This window comes from Chiloscyllium plagiosum, chromosome 2 (assembly GCF_004010195.1).
Source record: "Chiloscyllium plagiosum isolate BGI_BamShark_2017 chromosome 2, ASM401019v2, whole genome shotgun sequence".
NCBI lineage: Eukaryota > Metazoa > Chordata > Chondrichthyes > Orectolobiformes > Hemiscylliidae > Chiloscyllium > Chiloscyllium plagiosum.
The window spans coordinates 106,858,731-106,872,710 of NC_057711.1; the positions used below are offsets into that span (position 1 = coordinate 106,858,731).

At 42.2% G+C, this 13,980-nt stretch overlaps 1 protein-coding gene across 4 annotated transcripts in view; it reads left to right on the forward strand.

Annotated features, from left to right (window-relative positions):
- The first annotated feature begins 510 nt into the window (after positions 1–510).
- LOC122562539 (leucine-rich repeat and immunoglobulin-like domain-containing nogo receptor-interacting protein 2) overlaps positions 511–13,980 on the forward strand; it is a 727,031-nt gene continuing 713,561 nt past the window's right edge. For all 4 annotated transcript variants that reach the window (XM_043715455.1, XM_043715460.1, XM_043715469.1 and 1 more), the window contains exon 1: positions 511–2,108. The gene's annotated coding sequence lies outside the window, so the exon portion shown is untranslated. The remainder of the gene's footprint in view (positions 2,109–13,980) is intronic.

Below are 13,980 nucleotides of genomic sequence, written 5' to 3' on the forward strand. Positions count from 1 at the left end.
ATGTTGTAATCATAGCAAACTGGTTACGCTACTTCCGGAATACTGCATGCAATTCTGGTCTACCTACTATAGATAAGATTTGTTGAACTTGAAAGGGTTCAGGAAAGGTTTATAAGAATGTTGCCATGATTGGAGGGTTTGAACTGAAGGGAGAGGCTAGATAGGCTGGGGATATTTTCCCTTCAAGTGACTGAGGCTGAGGGGTGACCTTACAGTGGTTTATAAAATCATGAGGGGCATGGGTAGGGTGAATAATTAAGGTATTTTCCAAGGGGTGGTGGAGTCCAAAAGGAGGGGCAAAGGTTTAAGGTGAGAGGAGAAAGATTTAAAAGGGACCTAAGGGGTTTCACCAAGGCGCTTGTATGGAATGAGCTACCAGAGGAAGTGGTGGAGGTTGGTACAATTACAACATTTAAAAGGCATCTGAATGGGTATATGAATAGGAAGGGTTTATTAGGATACGAGCTAAATGCTGGCAAATGGGATGAGGTTAACTTAGGATATCGGGTCGGCCCCCAGTTGGACTGAAGAATCTGTTTCCGTGCTGTACATCTCTATGACTCTAATGTCGTGAATTGTTCACAATTAATTTGGCTGGCTTGAGTCAGCAATTCAAATGGTTGTCTTCCAAACCAGCTTGATGGCTGGTTTACTGATAAGTATGGCCATTCCCATGTATCCGGCCGACTAAAGAGTCAGGGCAATTGTAGCTCCTATTCTTTCCCCAGTGGATTATGGAATCTGAATCATGTCAGCACAGCCTAACAGCACAAGAAAAAGAGCCGCCCATACTGATACTGAAGACCGTCTGCTTTCAGTGCAACCATAATGCCTGTGATATATTCTCTGCCTCACATGAGGACTCAGTGGCTTTTGGTGGTCGGTGGTTTAGTGGTTTCTTGGACAGAGTTTCTTTGGGATTTGCAAAGGAATAAATAAGCATTTCTCGGCTTTGCAAGTGATAACAACAAATAGAAACACAACACTGGAACTGATGAGGATCAGGAGAGTTGAGTTTAATTTGCAGATTTGTTGAAGTAGATCCTGAAGCTGGAACACCCCCAGTCTCAATGATTCCCCAGGTTCTCCAAGTCCCGGGTTGCCTTTACAAGTGAAAGTTGTCGCCTAGCTGGGCCAGTGTTCAATCCCCATTACTTCACAAAGATCAGTTCGTCTCTTCCTTTAGTGTCGTATTGGTTGTGCATCATTAAACCACGGTAAAACAGAATGCATCAAATGCTCACCGTCCCTTCTTGTACAATCACCAACCCTTGTGGTGGTTTGGAGCGGTTTCCATTCCACTGTGCAAATTGCCACGACTATAGCTTGCCGAAGGTGGGGGGGATTTCAAGAACCAGTAGCGGACAGTCACCCTCACTAAACACGCAGCACTTTTCCAACCTATAGTGTAACTCTAGACGCTGCCCCTCCCCTTCAAACATTCTGGAATAAATGTATGATATGGTAGAAAATAAGCGGCTGATTTGTCGGTTTAATGTTTCATTCTTGTCTGTGGTAAAAATCCTCCAGCAAAACAGAATGTCATACTATTAAAACAGTTCCCAAAGGAATATACAAGACGTTAATCTCTGGGATAACTTCATACACGGTACCAGTAATTGCCAGAACCCAAGACTTGTGCCTGTGATGCAGAACATATATAGTTGACAAAACGCTCCAAGTAGCCACCCCCACCCAACCAGCTTTCCTTCTCTCTCGGTGTCTCAAAGCTCATTACCTCAAAGTTTTTTTTTGCCCTCGGAAACAAGCTTATTAACCGTGGGATGAATTGAAGGATGATTTATCAATGTGGAATGCTACAGCCGGCTCCACGCCGTCCATTCACAAAGAGGGAGCAGGAAGAGGAAGCAACCTCCTGTGTGATTTCTCTTCCACCGGGCTCAGTTCTGGTGGCGAGCCTGTAGAAAGCGCCAGCGGAACATCGAGTGCAAGGAGCCAAGGAAGCGTCCTCCAAGCTCAGTTTAGGGCGTTATTCCTCTCACATCCCTGCCTCGTTTGTCAGCGACGTAGGGGGAACAGTCCCAGAACTGGTGTCCACCTCCGGGTGATTACCACAGGGACCGTGGAATTATAAACAGCATCTTTGGGTAAGTAGTGAAACAGAACTATTCTGTGTGCGTGTTTGCCTGTGTCTGTCGCCGCTGTTATTGTCGATATTAATACCGACTGTTAGAGAACGCTCTGAAAATGCATCTCGTAAGCTTGCCTTTGCTATTGTAAACCAGTTTGGAAGTTCCAGTATAAGAAATGAATACAGCGAAACGATTTCTAAATGCCTTTCGTGATAGAATACACTCGACATTTGCTCGTACATGCAACCCGATTCGACCCATGGGTCCATGTAAAGTATGTAGAGAATAAACCCAGCTTACTTTTACTGTCACATTTCCAGCACTGTCGACTGTCTCGCCGTGAGCAACATGGACATAATTCTCGCCAGTGTTTAGATTTAAAAACAAACTGGATTGAATTCTATCGCTGCTGGGCGCGTTCACTTCTGAATCCAAACTAACCTTTTGTGCACATTTGCGCTGAGCAGTCTTCACTGCCCGATGTCCAATGAACACACAACACAATCAGACCAGCCTTGCAAAATAAAAACCTCCTGAAACTTGTTTGAAAATAGATATTTGGTTCCTTACATGTTAATGCGCAGAATATCATGACATGGCTAGTTTCCTAATTTCTTATAGCTCTCTAGCTTTCTGTCATAATGTTGAGTAAGGCTGAGAACTGTTCAGAGCTGCCAAAACTGCAATGTTAATGCCAGAGCAGTAGTGATTTTATTTTAAAAAGTCCATCACTGTTAATGAGCTAACATTTTGACACCTACTGCCTGGAAAGAGTTCACAAATGTCGCCTGGACTTCAAGCAAGGATTCGGTCTGTATTCTAAAATGTGCTGACAACCGATCTGGAAGGCTCATTTCAAATTGCACAACGCAAATAAGGTAAGCAGGTCGCTTTCAGTTCGGATATCTGACCACAACTGATAGCACAATACCATCGAACTGGGTGGAGAGAGGGCGGGGAGCAGAGATTGAGAAAACCAAGCGGTGAAATCTCAATTGACGACATTGCAAATTCGGAGTAAGTAGAGATTTTTTTTTTATTTTCGCAAGTTAACAAATCGGTTGGTTTACCGAGAAACTCAAGCCTGTAAAAGGAAATGAAGCTTGATTTTAAATCAACTTTCGGTTCTCATCCCAAATTAAGATGTAGCAGAACTGAATGATTGAAATGGCCCTAATTAATCACTAATTGTACTGAATGGATTTTTTCTTTAAAAACGCACACACACATACCAGTTATAGGACATTTGCAGAAAAGACGACGCTAGGAGATGCACTATTCACGTCTTGTACCTACGGGAGCTAATCGCCCCGCCCATACCGTGCGAATGGATAGGGCTTCATTCAACTTGACTGCCAGAGAAGGAAAAACGGCATTCCTTCTTCCTGCCAGCACCAGAGCGAGCCCTGCTCTCAACTCCTCTATTTAAACCACGTAGGTTCAGTTGGCAGCTTTTACCCGGTCTATCCAGTTGTGATTCTGGACAATGAGTGCTGTTCACCAAACAGTTTTTTTTTGTTAACTTTCAGACCTCTGCTAAGCGGTACACTCCAGCACACACATCTCAGCTCGTCTTGCTGAGCTCGAATATTTGCAGAACAGGTGCCTCACAACTCCACATCTTGTAACCGTGCGTGTCTTGTGCATGTCAGTTTATGGAGAGAGCATTGCCAATCAGAAACCTTAGCCAACTTATTTGGGGAATTTGGATGTCCTTCACTATCCATCGACTGCACAAGTATCTTACTAAGCGACAAGACTACTTTTTTTTAAAATGACCATCAGTTCTGGCGAATAAACTGCACTCCAGCATGAATCTGCAGGTGCCAGGGCCGATATCGAGAATTGCAAATACAGTGTTTTTTTTTGTCAATTTAGTGCAACCGTCATTGGAACTGAGATTAGCTACAGTCTAATACACTGCCGACAGCTATAGGGAAACGCCAGGGGAGCATGACTGTTGGATGCACTGCATTTTCAAGATTTAGTTTTGAAATGGCAGAAATCATGACTCTAACCTCACTTTACCGTCTTCTGCCAGTCAGATTCCTCCCATATTCAGTCCCTGGCTCTGATGCCTGACCATGCCATGATACTTGGCACAGAGTCATACTTGTGAAGGAGTGTTCCTAGGGAGCCCGTTGCTGTGATATTTTCCATATGAATCTCCAGGGCGGGCAGCAGGAACTGCAATTGTTCAGAGTTTACGGTATTTTACCAGATTACGGGAGAGAGAATAAAGGGAGAAAGCAGGCTGCCTTTTAACAGTATCACCTCCCCTCCCCGTAAAAAGAAAATGCCATTGAGACAATTCTTTGCGAGACATAGTGGATGCCTTTTCAAAACTAAGACATGGGAGGGAAAGTGACTCAGCGGGAGTCAGTCTGTCTCAGGTTGTTTTAGCTTATTAGTGGGAGTCCCGAATGTCTTGCACAGAGGGAATGTTCAAACCTGCAGCTACGTCTTATTGTGGAAGAGTTATCGATGGTAGGCTGTCATTCTTGTTGAGGGAATCGCTTCAAATGTTTGTTCTCAAATTCCTTGATTCAGACTGTTAATCAGACTGTGAGCAACCTTTAACGTTTATTAGCGTCCATTTCACCGTGTCTCAACATCTAAGGGCACTAACCACCTGGAAACTCAACTCCCCTGTGTTCGGTTCATGAACAGCCAATTTGCTTGATATAATGATTTTTTTGGATGGTTTAAATAGCGCTACATATTCTGTTGTTACTCCGTTCAAACCATTGGGAGATCTCTGGCTTCGGGCTGAGCTATAATTGCAATCCATGTGGACGTTGATAGATACGCCATGTTTTTCATGGACGTGACTGCTTCTGCACATTGGTATCTCACATGAAATCTTGGTGTCCAGCCTAGGTGGTCATTCAAACCTGAGCCTACTGGAGCCACCCCAAGGTATGAGACTTACAACTTCAATGCGTAACCTAATGTCAGAGAAGGCTCTGTGGCAGCTTCTAGGCTGCTTTTTACAGGTTCTGAGCCAATATCTCTTCACCACTTAAGCAATGTACTGCTGCAGCTCACCCAGCAAAGGCCAGATGTTTTGTCCTAGAATTATCATGGTGATAGAGAACGTGTGGCAATGCCACTGATTTAGTAATCCATAGGCACAGATGGACATGGGTTTGAATCCTACGATTGCAGTTAGTGAAAGTAAAATAATTTCCAGAGCTCAATTTATTTTAATCAACCTGTTACACAAATGTTAATGCACACACCCTTGAAGGAGGTAGGATTTGCACCTGAGTTTCCTTGCTCAGAGGTAGGGACACTACCATTGAACCACACGAGCCCCAGATTGCTGTATATCAGAGCTAGCTTGTTACAACCATGTATCAATTGTTGCTGAAACTCATCTGATTCATGACCTGGTTCATGTAAGTCCCCACCAATGTGGTTAACTCTTAACTGCCTTCTGAAATGGTTAAGCAAGCTATTCAGTTCAAGGGTAGTCTTTTTTTGTGTGTGCAGGTGTGAGACACAGTGAAAGATGACAGGTGTACCAATCTTTATTCAATTTCCACCAGCAGGAAGTAAGGAAACACAAGGGTGGCCAGTGACAAGCAGTGCCCTTCTCAAAGGGCAATGCTGCACAAAGAAAAAAGTGAAGAGAGGGTAGGGATTAAATCAAAATAGAGTTGGAGGGAGAAATAAAGCAATCCACTCCCTGTGGTTGTTCAAGAGTAATTTGGGATTGTGAATAAATGCTGGTTCAGCTATCAATCATTTATCCCATGAAATGAGAAAAGCAAATAAAATCCCATTGGCTGTTCTACACTTTTCCAATCATACAAAAGACAGCAGACAATTCATCCCTTGAGCACATTTCATCTAACTACATTAGTGATGCATGCATCTTAACTCTATTTACCCGTTGTTGTTCTCTTAACATCCTTAAACAAAAATCCACCAAAAATCTTGAAATTGAAGCGTTGAAACTTGGGAGAGTTCCAGATTCTGGCTACATTTTGAGAGGAAAAAAATCTTGATATCATTCTTGAATAGCCTGCCTCTAACATCAAGGTTATGTCTTAATGTCCAGAACTTCCCACTTTTAAGGAATTGGGGCGGCACGGTGGCTCAGTGGTTAGCACTGCTGCCTCACAGCACCAGAATCCCAGGTTCAATTTCAGCCTCGGGCGACTGTTCGAGGCTTCTGTAATTTTGGAGTTTGCACATTTTCCCTGTGTCTGTGTGCGTTTCCTCCCACAGTCCAAAGACATGCAGGTCAGGTGAATTGCAATGCTGAATTGCCCGTAGTGTTAGGTGCATTAGTCAGAGGGAAATGGGTCTGGGTGGGTTACTCTTCGGAGGGTTGGTGTGGACTGGTTGGGCCGAAGGGCCTGTTTCCACACTGTATCGAATTTAATCTAATTAAGTAGTTTCTTTCCATCTGTATGTTTCAAGGATGCAAGATGGTCTTATTGAAACACATCAGACCCTGAGGGGACTTGATAGGGTGGGTATGGAGAAGCCATTTCCTCTTGTGGGGAATACTGAAATGAGGGGACATAGTTTAAAAATAAGAGATCTCCCTTTTTAAAACAGGTGAAAGAAAATTTTGTTTTCAGTGTCATTAGTCTGTGATATTCTCTTCCCTAGAAAGCAGAGGTCGATAACTCAGAATATTGAAGGCAGAGTTTGATATATTTTTGATGACAGGGGAGTTGAGGGTTATGGGGTCAGACAGGAAAGTTGAGAAGAGACCAAAACCAAGTCAACTATAACCTAATCGATTGCCTGAGCAGGCAGGAGGGTTGAATGGTCTTTTCCTGCTCCTAAATCCTTACGTCACATGTAATATTAAATTTAATCCTTGACCCCTCAGTTAGATCACCTTTTTAATATTGATTCAGACATGAGCTTGCAAGGCCATCTGATTCAATATTACCAAATCTGAGTGAGACTCACCTGTATTCCTGTGATGAGATTTATATTCTTCTGGATTTAGGTTTTGTGAACACTTAGTGTAGTCTATCTATAATTATGTGACCATATGTTTGAACCATCCTTCAGTTCCAACGCTTTGTATATTTAATTTTATTTCTTATCCCCTTGCTCAATTTTTCTGATGATTTTCTGATTTACACTATTCTTGTTGTGCTTCTTGGCTTTCTCCAATTTCTTCATTGGGCAATGGTCTTGCAATTATTTGCACATATTGCACAATTACAGAAGCTATTAACCAAACTGCCCCAGGCATCTGCTCTCCACTCAGCAAGAACTGAAATCTCTGCTTGGCCATTACCTCACAATAATCAGTGGCTATTCTCCTTTGTGGGAGGAAGAGATAAAGGACTTCTGTTTGGCATTTTGGACATTCAATCCCAATGTTAATCACAAAATCTCAAAACTATGCCATCCTTTTTCGACTGGATTGGAATTCAACACTTTGATTGTGAGCTGGAGCACAAATTCATCACTGTTCACCCAATCTTAAAATACAATCCCTGGAGGGATATACCTGTTACTGGATTCAGCAAAGCACCGTACTTAGTTTCACATTACCTAGTATGTTAATGCATACATGAATAGGCTGTTGATAGCAGGAAAAATTATTTTGCTGGCTGAATTACCATTCACTTACTAAAATGTCCCTAAACATTTGTTTATCTCCTACATGGAAGCTCTGAGCTTGAGTAGCTAGGGATGCTAAAGGGAAGAATAAGTGTACATCCTGTAATAGGCAAACAGAAACTCCACAGGTGAGCATAGATTTCTCAACAGTTCAATTTGGCAACTCTCATGGGACAAAATTTAACTCTGCAAGTGAAAGAGTTTTGGATGAGTTAAAATTAAACCCACAGTTTGTCTTTTCAGTCAACAAACTCAACATTTTGCCGTCTGCTTCTCTTCCCTATCTTGTCTTGTTTCTCTTATTTCTCTGACTATAAGTTCTGACATTTTCTGCTGTTTCACCTTTTGGGTCTGAGCTGAAAACTTGGTTCATCCTATCAATCTATATCTTCCACACCATCAAGTGGTATTCTTCCTCATTTTGGAAAGTCAGGTTGAGTTTTGCTCATCTGGTTAGTTTTGGAGCACCAATTGATTTTTAGACGCGAGGTCTATAGGGGACCAAGAGTGGCACTGGCCTGAGTTGTTTCTGTGGTGCATGTCCACTAGCCTCAGAAAACATGAACAGAAACCCACTCACTGGACTTTTTCTTACTGCACCACCAACTGAAACCATGCAGGAAATGAGTGTCATAAACTGACCATCAATGGGTGGGCAGTGTTGTTGGGCACTGATCTAATACATCAATTCCTGCCTGATTCAGGAATGGTCTCTGGACATCCATTAGTTAGAACTTTGCATTATGGCTGCTGGCTATTGAGAGCAGAAATGTGATGAATAAATTGTGCTTGCTCTGCATCATCTTATGAACATTCCTTTGCTTCCACCCAGCAGCAAGACCAGCCAGCACCTACCTCAGTATGTGATAATGAATCTCAGACTTACAGACTTGTTATGCTGTGGAAGGAATCCAGTTAGCTCATCATGCCTTCACTGGTTCTATTAACTAGTGGAAATCTCCTGCCATTTCCCCACATACTTACATGCCATTTCTATCCTGGTATTCATCCAGTCTCCTCTTGGATGCCTCAATTCACCTGTGTTCACCACATTTCCAGGCAGAGCATTCCATAACCTAAAAGTTTTTTTTTTGCCTCCTACCACCCTTGCTTCATTTGCAACTCATTTGAAATGCCCTATTTCCATATCAGGGATTTGAATATAACCCATATTTGCAGATTAAAATCCTCCGTTTGTAAGGGACCTGAATTTTGAAGTTTTGAGGACACCTGATGAAGTCTTTAGCCATAGAGCTGTAAGTATGGAAACAGACCCTTTGGTCCAACTTGTCCATGCTGACCAGTTATCCCAAATTAATCAATGCCATTAGCCATCATTTGGCTCATATCCCTCTAAAACCTCCCTATTCATATACTTATCTGGATGCCTTTTCAATGCTGTAATTGTGCTAGCCTCCTCCACTTCCTCTGGCAGCTCACTCCATTCATGCGGCACCCTCTGTGTGAAAAAAATTGCCCCTTCGATCCCTTTCGAATCTTTCCACTCTCCCCGTAAATCTATACCCTCTAGTTTTGGACTCCCCTGCTCTGCAAAAATACCTTGGTTATTCACCTTATCCAGGCCCCCCATGACCTTATAAGCCTTTATAATGTCACCTTTCAGCCTCCAACACTCCAAGGAAAATAGCATCAGCCTATTCAGCCTCTTCCTATAGTTCAAACCCTCCAACCCTGGCCACATCTTTACATCTTTAAATCATTTCATGAACCCTTTCAAGTTTTACAACATCCTTCCTATAGCAAGGAGACCAGAATTGAACACGGTATTCCAAAAGTGGCCTAACCAATGCCTTGTACAGCCAAACATGGCCTTCCAGCTCCTATACCCAATGCACCAACCAATAAAGGACAGCACACAAAATGATTTCATTACTATGCTGTCTATCTGTGACTCCACTTTCAAGGAACTATGAACCTGCACTCCAAGGTCTCTTTGTTCAGCAACACTCCCCAGGATTATACCATTAAGTCTATAAATACTGCCCTAATTTGCCTTTCCAAAATGCAGTACCTCACATTTATCTAAATTAAACTCCATCTGCCACTCCTCGGCCCATTATCCCATCTGATCAAGATCACATTGCACTCTGAGGTGACCTTCTTCGCTTTCCGCTACACGTCCAATTCTAGTATCGTCTGCCAACTTACTAATGATACCTCATGTTCACATCCAAATCATTTATATAAATGACAAAAAGCAATGGGCCCAGCACCAATCCTTGGCACATCACTGGTCACAGGCCTCCAGTCTGAAGAGCAACTCTCAACCACCACCCTCTGTCTCCTACTTTTCAGCCAGTTCTGTATCCAAATGGCAAATTCTCCCTGTATTCCATGTGATCTAACCTTGTTAACCAGTCTACCAGATTGGAACCTTGTCGAATGCCTTACAGAATCCATATAGTTAAAAATTACACAACACCAGGTTCAAGTCCAGTAGATTTATTTGGAAGTACATGTTTTCAGAGCAATGCTCCTTTGTCAGGTAGCTAGTAGGGCAGGATCATAGGACACAGAATTTATAGTAAAAGATCATTTTGATCTTTTACTATAAATTCTGTGTCATATGATCCAGCCCTACTAGCTACCTGACGAAGGAGCAGCGCTCTAAAAGCTCGTACTTGCAAATAAACCTGTTGGACTATAACCTGGCATTGTGTGTTTTTTTTAACTTTGTCCACTCCAGTCCAACAGCTGAACCTCCACATCATGAAGTCATATAGGTCACGTCCACCACTCTACCTTCATCAATCCTCTTTGTCACTTCTTCAAAAAACTCAAAGATAGTGAAACATGATTTCCCATGCACGAAGCATGTTGACTTTCCCATATGAGTCGTTGCCTTTTCAAATGCATGTAAATCCTGTCCCTCAGGATCCCCTCCAACAATGTGCCCACCACTAATGTCAGACTTACTGGTCTATAATTCCCTGGCTTTTCCTTACACTTTTCTTAAATAGTGGCATCACATTAGCCAACCTCCAGCCTTCCAGCGCCTCACTTGTGATTATTGATGATGCAAACATTTCAGCAAGGGGCCATTCCAGGTTCAGTGTGGAAAAAGTTGCAATCATCTTAAGCTTTGCTGAATAGTCCAATCTTTATCTTAGAGAAGGCACAGCGGTGGCTGGAGTTGGAACTGTTGCACTAATAGGGTAGAGAGATGACTATTTGCTGGTCTAGAGTTAAGTCATTTTGTTGAGGCAGTGCTGAAGATGCTTTATTCAGCATTTTACCCATTGCTGCTTAAAGTTACCTCTACCAAGCAATCTGCTGTCAAAGTATGTCATGCTTGCCTTTTCTGCACTGGATATCTTCACACGTCTATCGCTTATCTGCAAACATTCTGTGATAGCCATTATACAAATGTTCCTAGATTGGCCCCTCTTTTTGCTCCACTCAACTTTTCCTTCTAGAAGAGATCTCTGCCATGTTTCTGATCTGATGAAATGGTCAAGCATTTAACCAATTCTAAAGACAAATTTATATGGTGTTTTTCCCCATTTCAAGGTGTAGTCAATGCTGTAATGATTGGATTCTGGGTGTTGATGTCTCCAAGTTGAGAGTCCATTAAAAATAATAACTTGAAGGATATTAGATTAGATTAGATTACTTACAGTATGGAAACAGGCCCTTCGGCCCAACAAGTCCACACCGACCCGCCGAAGCGCAACCCACCCATACCCCTACATTTACCCCTTAAACCTAACACTACGGGCAATTTAGCATGGCCAATTCACCTGACCCGCACATCTTTGGACTGTGGGAGGAAACCGGAGCACCCGGAGGAAACCCACGCAGACACGGGGAGAACGTGCAAACTCCACACAGTCAGTCGCCTGAGTCGGGAATTGAACCCGGGTCTACAGGCGCTGTGAGGCAGCAGTGCTAACCACTGGGCCACCGTGCCGCCCATATTCTAGTAAATCACAGACAAATAAACTGGAACATCTTAGTGCTGAAAGTTCAATTCAACAAAAAGAAAGCTGATCTAATGGTAACCATGTAACCACTGTCTGTTGTCATAAATACCAATCTGGTTCATTAATGTCCTTTAAGCAAGGAAATCTGACATCAATATCTGGCATGGCATACATGCAACATCATATCCACAATAATGTGGTGCAATGTTAACTACCCTTTGGGCAATTAGGAGTGAACTAGTGATGCCCACATCCCCACACATGCGTTAAAAAAACAGCACTGAATGTTATTTACAAATATGTTTGGATGAACTTTGACTTTGCAGCCTGAATCAAATGTCAGAACAAGAACCATGAAAACCTAAATCACCTAGTTATTTCGGTAGGATGGGGAGTGAGAAGGCTGCTTTTTTCCCAGCCTGATGCGTATGTATATAATTTTCAGCTGAGTCACTGGACAATTACTGGATTGGGAACCATGGCTAATTTGGTAGACTCCATAACCATTGGGAAGTTGAGGCCATTTTGGTGGTAGTACTTGTCATTGTTCTGTTAGGCCCTCTCACTGTCCGAGACCAGGAATCAAACTTGGCTTGTTATTGATGTTTGTATCTTAAATTCACAATGAACAATGCACTGTTCGAGGTTCTAGGTTATGTGAAAGTAATATTCCACCATGAGTAGACTCAATTGAAATTAAATTGATTTCACCTCTGCTTAATCAACAATCTAAGTGCTAGCAAAGACTCGATTATATTCTATTATATTTTTGGTGTTTACAGATATCAATCAATCTATATCTCATTTTGCCATTGCATTAGAATGTTCAGTACAATTTGTTAATGTACCAGCACGTGATCTTGAATCAGAAATGCATTTGCAATTATTTTTCACTGATTGCTTAATAGATTGTAATTACACATTCCATTTATCTTCAACCTTATTCTGAGAACTATTCTTTACTTTCAACTGCGAATACACACATTTTTCTGTTGGAGTTAGCCAGGGGTCGATGAAATTCATGTTCATCAAGAGCATTTCACTATTCTGAGAAAACATTTTGCAGGTAATGAACACAAAATGATTAATAGTGTTACCGAAATCTTTTTAATAATGTTTTAAGTATGTTCATATCAATTGGCAGCACCATTCCTAAACTATATTTTATTCAGACTATCACAGAATATACAGGCCAATCAACTAATTGGTGTTTATGCTCTGCACAAATATCTCGCTGGATGGCCCCTCTGCTCATTATTTTCCATCTATTTAACTCATGTTCTCGTCAATGTGTCTGTGCTATTCATCTGAATACCATAGATAGGAAGTTTCAAATCTTACCAAAAGCTTGAAGACATCTATCATGTCACCCCTTGGTCTTTTCAGAGACAAGAGTCCAGTCCATTCACCCTTTTCTGATAGGTATTGCTTCTCAGTTTTGGTAGTGACTGAATTACCTTTTATCTTCTTCGTTACTTCCTCAAAGAAGTCATTAAGGCTGACCAAGCACAACCTTTTTTTTTAGAATCTGTGTTGACTGCTTTTCATTTTTATTTTGTTTCCATATATTGTTCAATTCTAGCTTTTGAGTAGATACTCTACAATTCCTACCACTGACCCTAAGCTGTAGGTCTGTCAGTCCCAGTCTTGCTGTGTATGGATTTGTCACTGTGAGTCTTTTCAAAACAGCTGAAGAAAGGCTCATTGTTTGTTAAAACACAACATGCATCATAACTATCCCTTACCCTGTTCCAATTTACAAACATAATTTCTAACAACATCCAACAGATTGCAATGTAGAATTGAAAGGGTCAGATTGAATTTGTTTTTCCTAAGACAATGTTACAGCAGGCTTAAAAGGTTGGAGACCATAAGTTGACAATTAGCACCAGAGTTGACCCTGAAGATGGTCTTGGTAAAAACAGTCGATCTTCCTTAATTACACCAGGACCATTCCCCACCTCTTCCTCCGCTACATTGATGACTGCATTGGCGCCACCTCGTGCTCCCGCGAGGAGGTTGAGCAATTCATCAACTTCACTAACACATTCCACCCTGACCTTAAATTCACCTGGACCATCTCTGACACCTCCCTCCCCTTCCTGGACCTCTCCATCTCCATCAGTGACGACCGACTTGACACTGACATCTTCTACAAACCCACCGACTCCCACAGCTACCTGGATTACACCTCTTCCCACCCTACCTCTTGCAAAAATGCCATCCCGTATCCCCAATTCCTCCGCCTCCGCCGTATCTGCTCCCACCATAGAACATACCAGATGGCCTCCTTCTTTAGAGACCGCAATTTCCCTTCCCACCTGGTTAAAGATGCCCTCCAA